This window comes from Ailuropoda melanoleuca, chromosome 1 (genome assembly GCF_002007445.2).
Source record: "Ailuropoda melanoleuca isolate Jingjing chromosome 1, ASM200744v2, whole genome shotgun sequence".
Classification (NCBI taxonomy): Eukaryota; Metazoa; Chordata; class Mammalia; order Carnivora; family Ursidae; genus Ailuropoda; species Ailuropoda melanoleuca.
Genome location: NC_048218.1, coordinates 90,825,220 through 90,843,847, shown reverse-complemented (window position 1 = coordinate 90,843,847; position 18,628 = coordinate 90,825,220). Strand labels below are relative to the sequence as shown.

General features: G+C 43.6%; 1 long non-coding RNA gene across 1 annotated transcript in view; it reads right to left on the bottom strand.

Moving 5' to 3' along the window:
- Positions 1–18,628, bottom strand: part of LOC117802726 — a 48,583-nt gene that overhangs the window by 19,720 nt on the left and 10,235 nt on the right. The window contains exon 2 of the long non-coding RNA XR_004626224.1: positions 15,614–15,692. This is a non-coding gene — a long non-coding RNA (uncharacterized LOC117802726). The remainder of the gene's footprint in view (positions 1–15,613; positions 15,693–18,628) is intronic.

Here is an 18,628-nt window from a genome sequence, read left to right as displayed (position 1 = left end):
AACAGCTCCGCCACTTCAGCCACATGAAGCTGCTGTGGGGGAGGGTGACTGGAGGAGAATGGGGTGTCACACATGTGGGTCCCCTGTTCTGGGCTGATCAAGAAGCAGGGTCAGAGTTGGTAGCGAGGTCAGGGCCCTATTTGTCCCTTTAGTGGGGGATGGAGAGAGGAAGAGGAAGGGGTTTGACTAAATGACTGCTGGGTGCCCACCCCACAGGCCATTTTGTGGGTCTGTGATGGGAGCTAACAAGGCCTACAGGAGCCAAGCCTCCCCTTGATGTCCATCCAGTGCTGAGTAATGAGCGGAACATTAGTAATTCAGGTGCACGGGTCCCTAGCTGTGAACTGGCACCCTTCATTTCTTGAAGTTTATTTCCTTTCCCCCCAAATAGATCCAGTACAAATACAAAGCAATACTACGCAGCTAAAGTAGGTCCCTTTGCAGGGCACTGCATGACAAGGAAAGAAAAGACAGGTCCCTGATGTCAGGTAAAAAATCAAATGAAACAGGGGCGCTTGGGTGGCTCAGTTGGTAGAGTGGCCAACTCTTGATGTCGGCTCAGGTCATGATCTCAGGGTCTTGAGATCGAGCTCCCCCCTTAGGCTTCATGCTTGGTGGGGAGTCTGCTTGAGATTTTCTCTCCCTCTTCTGCTGCCCCTCCCCCCAGCTCTCTGTCTCTCTCTAAAATAAATAAATAAATTTTAAAAAAAATGAAACAAAGACTGGAAAAACATCTCAGAGGTGACTGTGATGATCAAATTACAGATACTTCCCCCCCTTTTCTTATCTGCATTTTTTTTAATTTTATTTTATTATATTATGTTAATCACCATACATTACATCCCCAGATTCTGATGTAAAGTTTGATGCTTCATTACTTATCTGCATTTTTGAAATTATTTACACATAAGCATGTATTCCCTTTGAAGTAAGAAAAGACAAAATTATTTAATTAAAAAAATAGGTCCACTATACAAAATGGTGCTCTCTTTTACTAAATACAAATATAAACTACCTGAAACTAATAGAACACTGTGTGTTAACTACGCTGGAATTAAAATAAAATTTTTAAAAATGTGAATATAAACTACATACAATTTTGTGACCTGTACTTAAGTATTTTTCATGTTGTTAAAAAGTCACTAGTACTATTTTTAATAGTATTATTTTTAATTTCATTTTTAATGTTATTTTTAACGTAAATATTGCATACATTTTTGTCTCAGTGCCCAATTTGCTGTTTTTATTGCTTCCACCTTTTTATTATTACAAACGTTACAATCAATATCTTTTTAGCCTATTTAATTTTCCCATAGGTTTCTTCGAAAATTAGCCACCTACAGATTTTATCTTGCCCCTAATTGCCTTGGCAATTTCCACAGATTCACATAACTGCAGCAACATATTTTTCAATATATAGAGATAAACTCTTAATCTTTTTTATAAGATCTCTCTCGCAGTAAGATTTTCTTGTAAGGGGCGCCTGGGTGGTGCAGCTGGTTGGGCATCTGCCTTCAGCTCAGGTCATGAGCCCAGGTTCCTGGGATCGAGCCCAGCATCAGGGTCCCTGCTTAGTGGGGAGCCTGCTTCTCCCTCTCCCTCTGCTGCTCCCCCTGCTTGTTCTCTCTCTGTCTCTGTAAAATAAATAAAATCTTGAAAAAAAAAAGATTTTCTTGTAAGATTGTTAGGCATTTGAACTGCCAAGATTGTGGTCAGTCACAAAGTTGAGTTTTCAAGGTTACTCAGTCCTATGTTCATTTAGAGGCAGGAAGCTGAGACCCCGAGAAGTGACATGACCAGCCCAAGGGCATACATGGTTAATTGTGACCCAGCTGAAAAAACAATTTCATGAATATTTTCCAAGGAGTGGAAACTTCGGAAGATCATGAAACACTATATGATGACAGAGCAGAAGACAGAAAGAGAGAATGAAAAAAGATGAGGTGGAAGTGGGGGAAGGAATAGAAGGATTAGGAGGACAGAAGGAAGGCAGGTTTGCTTAGGGGGAGAGGGAGAGAATGGACCAAGAACAGCAACATAAAAGGAAAAAGAAAAAGTAATGGGGAAAATTAATTGAGATCGTTTACAGCAGAGGTTCTCAGCCTTGGCACTACTGGCATTTGGGGCCAGCTGATCCTTTGTTGTGGAGGGCTGTCCTGTGCCTCCTAGGATGTTTCCCACTGTCCCTAGCTCCTACCCCCTAGATACCAGTAGCACCTCCCGCCCCAGTTGTGACAACAAGAAACATTCCCAGACTTTGCCAAATGTCTCCTGGGGGGCAGATCAGCCCAAGTCCAGAACCACTGCTCTGTAGCATTGTTCTCCCATGAGACCACTGGAGAAATACTCCCCCTCACCCCCACCTTATTGCTGGAAAGGAATGTAAAATACCTGCTGTAGGAGGAAATTGGAAGCAAAACCTTTGAATGCATTTTAGAGAATGTCCCCAAACCATAAGGTTGTGTGTGCTGCAAGGGATGGAAGGAAAATTAATAAATAAAGCCCATTTTTCAGATAAAGAAAATAAGACTGGAAATATATAATTTGCTTGAGGCACTAAGATGAGTCAGAGTGAAACCAGTAAGAGAAACATGAACTTAGGCTCTGTCCTTTAGAAAGAAGAAAACAATTTGATCACAAAACCCTGCCCACTTAAATCCTGGATCTTTGTGAGAAAAAGGAAGGAAATTTCCACTCTACCTAGGAGCTGATGAAGCATCAGAAATTGGTAGTAACATTTAGATTTTTTTTTCCTATGAAGGATAAAAGCAGAGAGTGGTTAAGAGTTAGATTCCCTGATTTAAATTTAAAAAAAAAAAAAAGGAGGGTGCCTGGGTGGCACAGTCGTTAAGCGTCTGCCTTCGGCTCAGGGTGTGATCCCGGTGTTCTGGGATCGAGTCCCACATCAGGCTCCTCCGCTGGAAGCCTGCTTCTTCCTCTCCCACTCCCCCTGCCTGTGTTCTCTATCTTGCTGGCTGTCTCTCTCTCTGTCAAATAAATAAATAAAATCTTTAAAAAAAAAAAAAGTCACTGTGCACCAAACGCTCTAAAGTGCCACACATGCGCCATCTCCCCAAAACCTCACATCAGCCCTTTCAGCTGGGTCCTGTTATTATTTGACAGATGATGAGCTGAGAGTCAGACATTAGGTAACTTGTGCAAGGTCACACACTAAGTGAAGAGACAGAGATTTCAAACCAGACCTGCCCATTCCTCAAGGCAGGACAATCCTCTCGGCATCCCTGCCTCTATGCCATTGACAAAACCTACTCCTGTAAGCTCGCCATTCTGTCTCATTTTAGAGTGTTTTCTAAGAAACCCCATAGTTCACTTCATCGTGGACATGGACAAGCGTATCAGGCATTGCTTGTAACAGAGGCGTCCCATCTGGAAGCTTCCCTGGGGCGGGGAGGGGGGAGCTCACCTGTATCCTAGCTATGCAGGAAAATCAACAGAATATATCTCATAAGGTGCCGTCAGAATTCCAGTCCTGGGCTTGTACCCATCCAGTCCCTTCCTCTGGCTGCCTTTCACAGAACACAGAGGACACCGACCCTGCCCCAGCCCCCCACAACTGCCGCTGCCCTGGCACAGCTGGGCCGCCATGTTCCCAGCAAGTGCTTTGCTTCCTTTCTATCATCAACACAATTAGGGCATCACTGTCAGACTTTAAATTTTTTTTTCACTGTTGAAGTATAGTTTTTGTTTTTTTTTAAAAAAGATTTTATATATTTATTTGACTGAGAGAGAGAGAGAACACAAATAGGGAGAGCAGCAGACAGAGGGAGAGGGAGAAGCAGTCTCCCCACTCAGTGGGGAGCCCAATGCGAGGCTCGATCCCAGGACTCCAGGATTTGACCTGAGCAGAAGGCAGACACTTAACGACTGAGCCAGCCAGGCACCCCAAAGTGTAGTTTGACGTAACAGTGTTATATTAGTTTTAGGTATAAAGCACAAGGATTTGACAATTCTATAGATAAGCAGAGTCACCATTTGTCACCATATAACATTATTACGATATTATTGATTATATTCCCTACGCTGTACTTTTCTTCCACATTGGCTTTTTTGTTTGTTTACTTAAATTCAATTAGCATATAGTACATCATTAGTTTTGCTCTTCGCATCACGTGCCCTCCTTAATGCCCATCACCCAGTTACCCCATCCCCCTCCACATTTGTTTTTAAGGCCATTCTTTTTAGTACACTTTTAGGTTCATAGCAAAATTGAGCAGAAGGTGCAGAGATTTTTCATATACCCAGCCTGCCTCCACACAGGCACAGCCTCCCCCATTACCAGCGTCGCCTACCAGAGGGGTACATCTGCTGCCATTGGTGGACCTACACTGACACATCATCATCACCCAAAGCCCATAGTTTACATTAGGGTTCACTCTTGATGACGAATTTTTTAATTTTTGAAGAACTTTTTTGGAAACCGTCCTTGGTATTTTTGAAAAGAACTTCTATGGGATTATATTTTAAAAGCCATTTGTTCCCACCAAAAGGAGGACTTCAGAAGGCAAGAGCTGTTCTTCCTGCCTTTGCCCTTGTGCGAAAATACTCCATGAGCTACTCGGATGTATAGTACAGACGTTTCAGGCCTCCCCTGGCTTCCAAGATGACAAATGGTTGCATTTAGTTGTAAAAATAGTTATACATAATAGTTACAACAACAACGGCAGACAGTACAATCCGCTTACTCTGAGCCGCGCACTGTTCTCCATGAGCCACGCGCTTCAGACTTTCGAACATGAAGAACCGAGGTCCAGAGAAGGTACGTTATTTGTCGAGGTCATACAACTAAGTGGTGCAAAAACTTTGTACACCAGAAGAGTGGAAAATTTTATTATGATTAAAAGGGATGTCTGCTTTCAATATAAGCTGCATATGGGCAGTTCTCAGGGTGCAGCCTTCCTTTCTTCCACAAATATGTATTGAAACCCTCCTATGAGCTGTTCAGAGAAGGATGGTGCCTCAGGCAAGATTAGAATTCCTAGCCTTGATTTCAGCCCTGGATAGACACATGCAAGTTCATAAGAAAGTCTTTGTAACATAAGGAAAAAATATCTCTCTTATCTCACGCCTCCAGGTGGCAATCTCCCTCCCAATGCTCCTCCTCAGAGATGGCAGCAGCTGGCACCTCCTTTCTGTTCATCTGCATCCACTCAACCCAGGGCTTCCACTCCTGCTTCACCAAATGCCGCCCAAGCAGAACAGCGCCCTCCTAAAGGCCAGGCCCTCCTCTCACTGTCTTTTCTGTGGCATTTGACACTCTTACCAACTTCCTCTTCCTGGAAACTCCCTTTTCTTGCAACTCTGGCTCCCACACCCCTCCCACTCCTCTGAGGCTCTCTCGCAGTCCCTTTCGGTACCATTAATTTCAAAACTTGGATCTTTAAATATGCTTTGAGCATCATTAACCTACGATGGTTTTGATGAACTAAATCAGCATCACACCCACTGGCGGGATGGGAAAACTGGGAGGGAAGGCCTTGAGCTTGCCCCATGATTCAGCGAGAAGCTGGATTCCCAGATCAGCGCAGCGATGAGCTTGGCTGTGTCTCTTCTGGGCATTTACTGTCAACCTTCAAAGCAGGGGCAGCTCATTGTTTGCTATGAACTATATTTAGGAAAGACAAAGCCTGCTGGGTATGGAAAGACTGCAGGTTTGGGCAGAGGGTGGGGCTTCAAAGGTCTGGACCCGTGAACAACACTCATTTCATCGAGCGCTAATTTTAAATGTGAATTTTCTAACAATAGGGCCCCAGGTTCTGCTGCCCTTAAAGGGTTGCAGACTTCCCCTCCCAGTGACAGATTGCACAGCTACGTCCCAGAAGACATAAAACTCCTTCCAGTCATCCCAGAATTAGGTCCATAGATTTCCAGTTATAGAAGAGAGCCATTCTGGGTAACGCAGCAGATGTAAATTGTGTGCCTGAATTGATTTTGCATTAATTTCTCGTAGGCTATTTCCATGCTGCTTAAATACCACTCTTTAAAGGTTTTATGGTATTGTATTTTAAAAGCTGATCTGTTTCCACCAAAGAGAGGGCTCCAAGAGGCAAGAGCTATTTTTCAAACCCTTCTCGTGGGAAAGTATTTTCACCAGTGACGAGTTCTTGGTAATGAGCTGTCTGTTTGCACAACTCCTGTGTGCATGTTCTCGTGCTTCTTCTGGATTCTTCCTTTTGCAAGACACGTCATGAGGCACAAGCTTCAGCTTTCATACCTCCTTAAAGGACCAGCCCTGCACCCACTGGAAGGGGTAAAGTGGCCGTGTAGAGGCCCAGGGGCTCAGATAAGGGCACCGTGTGTCCTTACTGTACAGTGTCTTATATGCTGTGAGCTCTTGGCTCTTCTACTTGAACCAAATGCTTTTAGAAACCATCAGATGATGAGCAGAAAGATAATCTATAAACCCATCTTTTTTTTTTTTTAAGAGAGATTGGGGTTGGACTCAGACTGAAGCCCTGAACATGATACAGAAACTCACCTTACAACTATCAAAGCACACTTTCTCCCATGTTAAATGTACATAGCATTCAGCAAAGTAACAGCACATCAGCTGTTCCTGCTACCAACACGTGCCTCGAACAGGGGCTCTCGTGTTGCACTTCTCCATTGCTGTGGCCATTTGCTAGGCATAGGTTTACTTTTGAGACCTTTTCCAAATGGTTTGATGAATTCCCAATTAAGTCGTAAAGTACTGAGAGAATTGAAAATGCAATCGAATAGGTGTGTGAAGCTATGATGAAAATGAAAGTTTCCATAAAAACGGAAAGAAAGGGAAGATGAATGTGGATCAATGACAGGAATCATTCCACAGGACGAAGAGGGAGCCATACAACATAGAATGTACAACTGACAGTTGGCCAGCGGTTAGAACACCAGCTCTGACATGGGATTTCTGTTAGCCTAAGATTAATTCAGAAGAAGTCTCTGGACTCAAGGACAATTGGACTAAACATTCCATTTAGAGATGTGGTCTCAAAGGGAAAGGTAATTTTGCACCAAGCCTCGGCTTGTACCAGGGGTGTGCTCATTTTTAGATTCTAGCACCACCTAGAGGCGAGGATGAAATAATTTCCGCCCACCGCTGAGTCAAAGGAATCTTTCTTCTACCATTTCCTCTTTTCAAGGCACTTGCACTTTAATATCTCTTGATATTCAGGTAATTTTCCTTGAGACAGGAATTCCTATCTTCATGGTATGGATGAGGAAATTCATCTCTCAGCAGCTTACTGTACAAAGAACTTGATCAATTTTTCATGTGACCGGGTGTTCTCCAGTTTTTTTAACGGTATTCAGGTATAATTTCCATACCGTGAAATTCACTAATGTTAAATATATAAGTCAATAATTTTTAGTGAATTTACTAAGTTGTGTAGCCATCACCATAATGCAGGTTTAGAACATTCTCGTTAGCACAGCACAATCCCTTCAGCCTCTTTCACACTGAATCTCCCTTCCCACCCCCCCACCCCGGGCCATCACCACTCTGCTTTCTGTCCCCATAGATTTTCCATCCCTGGGTGTTCCATATGAATGGAATGATACAACACGTGCTTTTTTGTGGCTGGCTTCTTCTACTTAGCACCACGTTTTTGAGGTTTATCTAGGATCAGGGTTTATTCCTTCTAACCACTGAGTATCAATGTTCTATTGTACCGATGGACCACATTTTACTTGTCCATTAACCAGTTGGTGGATATTTGGGTTGTTTCCAGGTTTTTGCTATTATGAATAATATTCATGCGAAAGTCATCTTTTTAAGCAAGAATCTTTCATTACTTAAGAGGGCAGTGAATAAAATGTGTAGAATGAGATTGACTACATAAATTATGTGTATTGGGGGAGATTAGGATAAACTATCTGGATATGCCCAAGAGAAAGACATCTGGGTCCTGTGTTCAATATACATACTCAGGAACCAAGGGGCTCTCGGAAACATACTCTTGCAAAAACGAAGTGTGGGGGGAATAACTGAGGATGTGTTTCAATGGATTAACAGGATTTAAAAGACAATTGTTGTTGTGTAAATCATCTCTATGCCCAACGTGGGGCTTGAACTCCAACCCGAAGCTTACAAGTTGTATGCTCTACCAACTGAACCAGCCAGGCACCCCTCAAAGACAGTTCTTAAGGAGTTTTTTCTTATTGAGTCAATGCAATATGTAACAGATACAGACTTAGTTACCACATCTGAGGTTGGGGGTTCCATTATATTCCTCTCATCATGAAGATAGTGTCAAGGGGTCCTTTCAAGAGTTAAAAATAAACTATGGGGATAGTGCATCTGAGTCTAAATCCAGGCTCTGCCAATGTGTTTAAGGCCTTGGTTGGTCAATATCCCAGAAGGCAGTAGCACCTGGATGCTACCTTACAGGGCCCATGTGAGGACTCGCTAGGATGGTGTATGTAAAGCACGTACCACAGGGCCTGGCACACAGTGAGTTCTGATGTTATTTTTGTAGGGTTGGATTGTGGCCTAGATACCCAGAAACAATGACATTGACCTCTGCTTATTCCAGGGAACATTTTTTTTAATGTTTTTTATTATATTATGTTAGTCACCATACAGTACATCCCTGGTTTTTTATGTAAAGTTCGATGATTCATTAGTTGCGTATAGAGAACATTTTATGCGTTTTCATTGGATGTTTCTGGCTTGAGGTCCAGACAAACAGAGGTATAAATTTTTTTTAGAGGAGATACAATATTTGTGGAAGTGGAACTTTATTAAAAAAATATTGCTTATCACCCAGAGTGCCATAGGCTGGTAGGAAGATGTAGTGCGAATCTGAAGGGAGGGCTTAGGACTTAGGGGGATAACACCAGAGCAATTAGCGTGATAAGTTAGCGACTCATTTTGCATATAAAAACATTGCCTAAGACTCTGCAGAGTTTTCTCTATTTATGGAAGCCAGTCAGAGGTTCTTGGGTTTAATCAAAATTTAATACCCTGTGAGGGGAAATATGAAGAATACAAATTCTCAGTAATAGGCAATATGTCAAATGCAGTAATAGCCAGTTTTAAACAGTCCTTTCTGCTGTCCCTCGCCTTGTCAGCCTGCACACCTGATTTGTAGTTAGGAAAACATGGTCAGACCCATATTAAGTCTCCGGAAAAACAAAGGAATGAAATACATATTCTGTAACAGGAACTATGTCAAAGACTCAACAAAACCAGTATCTTTAAAATGACAAAGTGACATATTCAAAAGGATTTAAATCAGGGGATTTCCCCCCAAGAACATGTGAAAGTTCTTGTTTGGTATGAGGCAGGGGTGAGGGAGACTTCCGGGAGCCGCACACACCTTGATATTCACCAGAGGGTAAATTTAAGAGGCTAAAGTAACCCTGACTTCCAGAAATCTTTCGGTTGAAGAAGCCAAAATCGGAGGAGGGAAGTCATGGATGTGCTGCTCTGACAAACAAGAAAGGGAATACACATGTGCTGCAGGCCTCACTTAGGGAAATACTGGAAGAAATCGACGTGGTGAGACCCAAGCGTGGGGAGTCGCGATCCTATCAGATATCTTGGTACACTGACTTACGGGCACCAATTTTTGTAGCCATGTCACCCGCCCTTTGCCCTGTGACTCTGTGAGGGGATTGGGTGTTGGGTTTAAACATGAGACTTGCTGTGGCCCATGGATTGTGGACAGGTGACCACGAGCCAGGGCCACACAGTGTTGAGGAGACGTATGTGCTTTCAGTCGCCCCATTGTGCCTCCGCCATTGTCCTGAGAAGAACATGTTGTGGTCAGCCCGGTGGTCTAGGGAGGAGGAGGAGAGACGCAGGAAGCAGGTCTGGACGCACGCTGAGCCTAGATCAGCCGCCCCCCCAGACAACCCACAGACATACTAGCCAGAGTACGGAATTTGAATTTAAAGCTGTGGATTCTGAAGCTGCCCAGCAGCATCATGGTTACTGATATAAAAGGCTATTTTATAGGGTTAGTGGAAAGAAAAACTGAGAGAATATTAACCTGAGAACTATCAGCTCTTCCTCTTCACATTCTGTCTGGATAATAGAAAGTTAAATTTTCTACAGAAACATGAGCATATCCTATATCAAAAACTGATAGTTGGACCATGTGAGAATGTACAAAACAATTTCCATGCAGATTTATCCAGGATGGGGGTTGGGAACAAGTGTGCTTGGATTTTTCTTTAGATAATTCTACCTCCATGCAGTCCACTCTGAAGACACTCTTCTCCTCACACCCTCCCTTCCCAAATGACAGAAGACATGTTAGTTTTCTGTTTTCCTACTTGAAGTCCTCTCTTTCCAAATCCCGCTGGGTTTTGTGCAGCATGAATTCTCTCATTTGTCAGCCTTGTAGACTAATGCTGGGGTACCCCTAAGAGCTGGCAGAGCCTTCTGACTTAAAGTTGGAAGGGAGCAGGTGTTAAGGCCATGCTGACAGCCTAGGGAAGCCCTAATAGAGCTGAATGGACACAGGAATTGGGACAAAGCTTGGCGTCAGGTCTGGGTTGGAACTTTAGTCCTAACTGCTTGTGAGGCAAACATTTCCAGATTTGCTATTTCATACATCTTAACTCCATCTTGCATAAATGGAGGGCTAGGGCTCAGATTCCAGGCTGGAATTCCAGAAGCCTGAGTTGGGTATGAGTTTGTGGTGGGCCGGTGGACAGCAGGTATGAAGCAAGGGCCAGTCCTAAGCACCAACCAGTAAGAGACAATATAGTCAGAACTAGACTGGAACAGCTGGAATGCACTGGAACACCAAGTAGGATCAAGGCCTGAAGAGATGCTCTGGGCCCCACTACATGGCTAGGGGGGCTGGATAGGTCCTATTGGCTTTGCCTGGCTACGGCTCTGGGCTACTTTGGAGCCCGGCTCAGTGAGGATGAGATGGGAGAATTGGTACTGGTCTGGGCCTACCAGTCATGAGTAGCAGTGAGAGCCCTTCCCTCATTCTGGCTTTCTTTCCTGAATTCCTATCTCTGTCTGAATAAGACCCCCCCCAAAAAAAATCACCTAGTATGTTCCAGCTTTTTGGCCATTTAGAACTCGCTAGAGAAAGGTCTTTCTTCCACTGCAAACCAGGAATTTTTGTACTTCAAAATGTCTGAGCCCACCCCTGCATGCCCCCACCACTTTATTTTCCTGCCAGGAAGTAACAGCTTTCTGCCTCCTTGAAGGGGATTAAGTCAATGTCTCACTGGGCTGAAGACAGAAGCTAAAGAGGAGACGAGGCATGAACCTAAGCAGAAGAGCTTTATCTGCTCTTGAAGAGAGGAGAGACGTAGGTGGCTCTCTGCGCGTGTGGTGACCTACCATGCTACTGGGGTGACAAACCATCCAGTTTGCGTTAGATTGAGGGATTTCCCAGGAGAAAAGGCTTTCAGTACTAATACTGGGCCAGTCACTGGGGTTATGCCCTAGAAGATGACAGAGTCTTTAAAGGGTTAGCATATGGATGCAAAGGAAGAGAAAAGCTGGTAAAGTGGCTATATAGGGTATATATTGCCAAGTAACAAATTGTATTAGTTTTCTACGGCTACGTGACAAATCATTACAAATTTAGTGGCTTCAATCAGCACACATTTATTTTCTCACAGTTTCTCTGGGTTAGGAGTGTGGGTATGGCTCAGCTGGTCCTCTGCTCAGGGTCGCACAAGGCTATAATCAAGGTGTCAGCTGGGCTGCATTTTCATATAAAGGCTTGCCTGGGGAAAAATATGCTTCCAAATTCATTTGGGTTGTTGGCAGAATTCATTTCCTTGCATCTATAGCACTCCTGATGACTTGCTTCTTTAATAACAGAAAGTCACTGGCCTCAGAGAGGACCCAGTTCCTATCTTAGGCCTTCACTTGATTAAATCAGGGTCACCCAGGATAATCTCTCTTTTGATTAACTCAGAATCACCTGACTTTATTTATGCCTGCAGAATCCTTTCACCTTTGCCATATTCTATTGGCTAGAAGCAAGTCACATGTCCCGTCCACGCTTAAGGGGAAGGGATTGTGCAGGATGTGAACACCTGAGATTTGGAATCACGGGGGCCATCCTACAAACCATTGTCATACACTTCATCTCAAAACATAGTGGCTTAAAAAACATTTTTTTAAAAAAATATATTTCCTCATGATTCCATGTGCCAGTAATTTGGGCTGGGTTTATCTGGGCAGTTCTTTTTTTTTTTTTTTTAAAGATTGATTGATTGATTGATTGATTTTGGAGAGGGAGAGAAAGAGAGAGGGACGGAGGGTGGGAAGGGCATAGAAAGAGACAGAATCTCCAGCAGACTTCCTGCTGAGCATGAAGCCTGATGTGGGGCTCGATCCCACTACCCTGAGATCATGACCTGAGGTGAAATGAAGAGTTGGATGCTTAACTGACTGAGCCACCCAGGTGCCCCTTACCAGACGGTTCTGCTGTTACACCTGAGGTCACTAATCTGATTACAGACACTGGCAGATTGGCTGGGAGCAAATTAATCTAGGAGGTCTCAGCTGGGACAGTTTAGCTTGGCTCCATGTGGTCTCATCCTCCAATAGAATGACCTGGGCTTCTTCATGTGGCAGTCCGCCAGCAGCCAGAGAGAACAAGCCCTGGTGTGCAAGTTATTTTCTGGCTTGCGCATGTTTTCTAATATCCCATTGGCCAAAGCAAGTCATCTGGCAAAAGCTTGAGTCAGTGTGGGAGGAAGTTATACAAGGGCATGAATAGAGGGAGATGGGATTCATTAGGGGTCATTACTGTAAAAATCTACCACAATAGCATTAGGAGATACAATCAAAAATCCTCTTGTTCAGGTGTGGAAGAAGGGCCAATAATTACCCGTCTCTAGTGGAACAGGAAGGCTGTACAGCCCACATGGCAATAACAGCTACAAAGTCCTCAAGAAGAGAGGCCTGTCCCCAAGTTTTCTGGATGGTCTGAGCTTTATGGGCTTCATAAATGGCCCTAGGTACAGGGAGGGACCTTCTTAGTAACAACTGACGTTGGACCTCTCAGTACACTGGCAGGTGCAGATTTGGAAATGGCTTTAGTTTGACTTAGAAAAAGTAAACCATAAGAGGCTTGAGCAGTAATTTATAATTTGAAATCATAACACCTTGGTGCACATTTCACATCATGATCACCCCTGGAAAAGCCTTTGTTAGCCTTTTCCTTAGCTCTGTTTCTCAAACTGGATAAATTCCAGCATAGACAAGAATCTTTTATGCCAATACCCAAATTCCTAATAACTGCTGTCATAAAAGCCATTGAAATATCTGCATCCTAGGCTGAAAAGAATGAAAGCACAGAATTTTAAATGAGAAATTATGAGCAAAAATAACAAAAACTTTGAGATTTCACATACATCCTCAATAAATGAGGGAGACGAGAAAGTGGATGAGAGGAGAAAGCAGGAGAAAGAAGCATGGTGCTCTTCTTCCTTTTTCAGTTATTACCTGGATCCAATAATAATTTTTTTAACATTAATTAAAATAAGGTGGTGCATTACCTTAAACCAATTTGGTCTTTCATGAAGGTTCTGTGGAGGTGGGTGTTGCAAGCTTCCCATGATGGAGTTTGTGAGAGCCGCAGATTTCCTCACAACCTTTCTATTGGGTAGTATGCTACAGCTAAGGGAATCTCGGATGGAATGCTTCCATGCATAAAAGCATGTGTTAGCAAACAGGCCCACAAGAAGGCATGCCTGTTCCTTAAGCTCAGAAAAAAGACTATGGTCTCTTGCATGGCCGAAGGCTCCAATATTCGGACAGCAGGATTTTATTCTTTTTAGCCTAAAGCATGACTGGTCATCCGCTGGATCATCCAACAGACTTAGCTGTATTTCTCTTAAGTGTTGGCACGCAAGACCTAATGGAATCCTAGAGTTGAGGTGTTACTCTCATGATAGTGTGGTGTGGGCTTGCCTGGTTCTCACACCATATATCTGGAACACTATTTGCCCAAGAAAATCTGTTTCTTATAAATGTAATACACAAAGGCACTCTTGAAAAGTTTGATACATTAGAGACAAAGTTAAAATCTTTTCTATGATAGCCCCCAATCTCAGTTTCATTCCCAAAGGGAACCACTATTCTCTGTGAGTCTTCATATAATTTTTCTATGTGTTATGTACTTAGATATGTCCTTAAAAACATTTTACATAATGGTCATGTTATTCCAAAATGAATCTTTTACTTTTTATCTCACAAACTTTTAAAAAAATATTTTATTTATTTATTTGGAGAGATATTGAGAGAATGTGAGCACGAGGAGGGGCAGAAGAAGAGGGAGAAGCAGGCTCCCCGCTGAGCAGGGAGCCCAATGCAGGACTCGATCCCAGGACATTGGGATCATGACCTGAGCTGAAGGCAGGAACTTAACTGATCGAGCCACCCAGGCACCCCTCCCCAACTTTTTATTATGAAAGGTTTCAAATGTATGAAAAGTTGAAAAAGCATTAGTCCTCACATACTCTCCACCTAGGTTCAACAATTGCTTACATTCCGCTATATTTATTCGATCTTTTTCTATAAATTCATGTATTTTACTGTATCTTTTGAAAGTATACAATGATACCTCATTCTTTTTTTTGAGGGAGAGAGAGAGAGAGTGCATGTGCACATGCCCATGTGGTGGGGTGGGGAGGGGCAGAAGGAGAGGGAGAGAGGGAATCGCAAGCAGACTACATGCCCAGGGCTAAACCCCACATGGGGCTCTATCTCATGACCCTGAGATCATGGCCTGACCTGAAATTGAGAGTTGGAAACTTAACCTACTGAGTCAACCAGGTGCTCCAATACTTCATTCTTAAATACGTCACATGCAGCTCTGAAAAATATTTCTATCATCGAAACGCAATTACCAAATCCTCTAAATTTGATTCTGAAAGTGTTATAAACACTTTGGAAAGAAAAAAGAGCATAAAGAAGAAAAGGAAAAACAGACATAAGACCACCACCCAGAGATAGCTCTACTTACATTTTGCTCTTTAATTCTAATCTTTTTGAAATACATATTTCTTAAATTTGATTTTTAAGCAAAAATCAGCATTTCTTAAGGTGTATTTCATGATATGTGAAAAGGCATTCTGTGACAAAAAGAGTTCACTTGTTCACTGAATTTTAAATATATAAGTTTTAAAGCTTTCCATGTGATTCCAATGTGCTACCTTAAGCTTGTGCTCATCAAAACGCAGGGTCCATAAAATCACTCATTTGTTAAAATGCAGATCCTGATCAGTGGGGACCAAGATCCCGCATTTCTAGCATCTTCCTAGTTGACGCTGAAGCCGCTGGTGTGTGGACTCTCTTTAGAGTATGAAGGCTTCACAGCACGAGAGAAGGGTAGCAGATGTGCTGTAAGTTCCAAAGACTCTTCCTAAATAACTACTCTACCTACCTGAGGCCCGCTGCTTTAAACGTCCCAGGTTATAAGTTTAGTATAATAATAAAAACAACCACCTTTTATTGAGTAATCCCTATTTCTATGTGCTCTGGATACGTTATCCCACTTAAACCTCAAAATACCCCTAGGGAGCAGTACAGCAACACTGTCGACGTCCCCTCCCAGACCCCCTTGCTCCACGTCCCCATGCACCTGAGGCCACGGTGGACGGTTCCCACGCACCTGCTTACCTGCAGCCCCCGTGTTGCTCTGCTGCTCAGCCAGAGGATCGGGGATGCCTGGAATGCCAACCACCATCTGATCACATACCTATTCAATTACAAGAATGTTCATAGAAGTTTTATTAATAATAGCTCCAAGATGTAAACAACCCAAAAATCCATTAACTGATGGATAAAGGACGGTTTATTTTTACAGTGGAAAACTGCAGAGCAATAAAAAAATAATGAACTTCCGCCGCACACTACAGTATGGAGTGAGATACCACGTCAAGCAAAAGCCCAACAACTTAGAAGAAGTTCAAGGACAGAAAAACTAATCAACAGTGATAGAAGTCAGTACAGTTCTGAGTGGGGGGTTGAGTGAGGAGTCTTATGGGGGAAAGGGCACCTGCCGGGGTGCTGGAAATGTTCCGTATCATGAGTTAGGCTTTGGTTTCACGTACACATGTAAATGTTTATCAAGCAGCATTCAAATACTTGTGTGTTTCCTGCACTTTACTGTATTTTTCTTTTTTTCTTCTCTTTTTTCTTTTTATTTATTTGACAGAGAGAGAGACAGCCAGCCTGAGAGGGAACACAAGCAGGGGGAGTGGGAGAGGAAGAAGCAGGCTCCCAGTGGCAGAGCCCAATACGGAGCTCGATCCCAGACCGCTGGGATCACGCCCTGAGCCGAAGGCAGACGCTTAACGACTGTGCCACTCAGGCGCCCCTTCACTGTATTTTTCATTTCACACCTAAAAAACCTCCAGAAACCAAAACCAGAACCAAACAAACAAAACATACAGACCACGGTGGCTACCCGTGGCTCTCTGGAGCCTCTCGAAGCAGGGCTCCCAGTCAGGCTGCCCTGCCAGCCACGGCCGTTCTCCTGGGTCTGATCCACGCAGCCCCTGCCACTCGGTTCCAGTATTGAGTGGGTGAACACATTCTTTTCTTTTTTTTTTTTCTTAAGGTTTTCATTTCAGTTAGTTCCCATACAGTGTTATATTAGTTTTAGGTGTACAATACAGTGATTTAGCACTTGCATACATCACCTGGGGTCATCACAGGCGCACTCCTTCATCCCCATCACCTATTTCACCCCTCCCCCTACCTACCTCCCCACTGGTGACCATCAGCTTGTTCTCTAGAGTTCAGAGTCTATTTCTTGGTTTGTCTCTCTCTCTCTCTCTCTTTTTCCCCTTAGCTCATTTGTTTTGTTTCTTATATTGCACATATGAGGGGTGCCTGGGTGGCTCAGTTGGTTAAGCATCTGCCTTCAGCTCAGGTCCTGATCCCGGGATCCTGGGATCAAGCCCCACATCAGGTTCCTGGCTCAGCGGGATACCTGCTTCTTCCTCTCCCTCTACCTGCGGCTCCCCCTGCTTGTGCTCTCTCTCGCTGTCAAATAAATAAAATCTTTTTTAAAAATTCCCCATGTGAATGAGATGATATGGCATTTGTCTCTCTCTTACTGACTTATTTTACTTGGTATCATAATCCCTAGCTTCATCCATGTTGTTGCAAGTGGAAAGATTCCATTCTTTTTTTATGGCTGAGCAACATCCCATTATATAGATACAGATCACTTTTTTTCATTTTGATCAAATTTTTTATTTAGTATTCTGTAGTTGCTTCACACGCGCTTAAGTGGTCTTATTAGAGGAGAGAAGAGGAGGTGCTTGCAGATTCCCAAGGAAATGTCAGAAAGACAAAATATGGCCAGCATTATCCATTTGCTTTTTTGGATTACTGGGTGAATAGCACTTTCCTTACATGAGCATCTGTATTGCTCACATCAAGTTAACCAGACTTGGGAAGCAGTAAGTGGTGAGTTCTCTGGATGCCTTGGTAAGACACATGTGAGCCAGATGGTGTGAGAAAATCCAGGAGACAATTCTGTAAAGGTTTTAGAGATCCAATAATCTCTCCATGCCAGAACATCTCCACTTAAAAAAAAAAAAAAAAAAAAAGAACAAATTACTGCATCTACACTAAGAAAGAGAAGCAGCCTTATCACAGCTCCTCAGAGATACGATCACCAGCAGAGGTCGGAGGTCCAGGAAGTTCTTCAAGCTTCTAGGTTTTAAAAACCCCACCTTCCCTTTTTTTCCTGCTCAGGACTGGTAGCTGCTTCCTGCAGACACCATGTCTATGGTACTTCAGCTTTACCATCTGGCCTTTTCAGTCCTCCGATGACAGTTTGGTCCATCCTTATAGTAAATGCTCTCTGTTAAAGTGACCAATGCGGTTCCTTCTTTCATCAGTCAGGATTCAAAACCAGAAGGAGATTACATATTAAGAGATTTCTTGCAAAGAATTACCTTATGCAATTTAGGGGGCTGGCGAGGCAAGGCTGAAATCTGTAGGGCAGGCCATTAGGAAGGGGGGCCTAGAACCGTTGGGTATGAACTCTTCTCTCTGCAGGCAGAATTTCTTCTCCCTCAGGAATGCATCAGTTCGGCTCTTGAAGCCTTTCAGCGGGTGGACTCAGGCCCACCCAGAGTACCCAGGATAATTTCCCATGCTGAAAGTCAACTGATCATGAACTTTAATCACATCTCCACAACACCTTCACGGCCACATCTGGCTGAGGGTTTGTTCGAAGAACCAGGGACTGCCTAGCCATGCTGACACGAGCCCTGTTGACAATCACAGCCCACCCCTGACTTCCCCCAAAGCTGTGATGGACAGTTGCATGCACGGAGAGCTTCTCAAGTGTCCAGGCATCTCTTCTGCTTTGCTGAGGGCTTTCTCAGGTGACCAGAGTCATGTTGCACGTGATCCCTGGGAAGCGGGCCGGAGCCTGATGCTCCCAGCACAGCCTGTCACAAGTGCTCTCGTATTGGTGCTTCCCCTTCCCTGCCTCACTTTTCCTTCTCCTCCATGTGTGCTTTCTGGGGTTACCTCCCCCGTGAATTACCTGCATCCCAGTCCATCCTGCAGGGTCTGCCACTGAGAAAACACTGGGTATGACAAGTATCGTTGTCGGCTCCATTCTAGGCCTTCCTTTCCTCCATACTAGCCAAAATAACACGCTAAAAA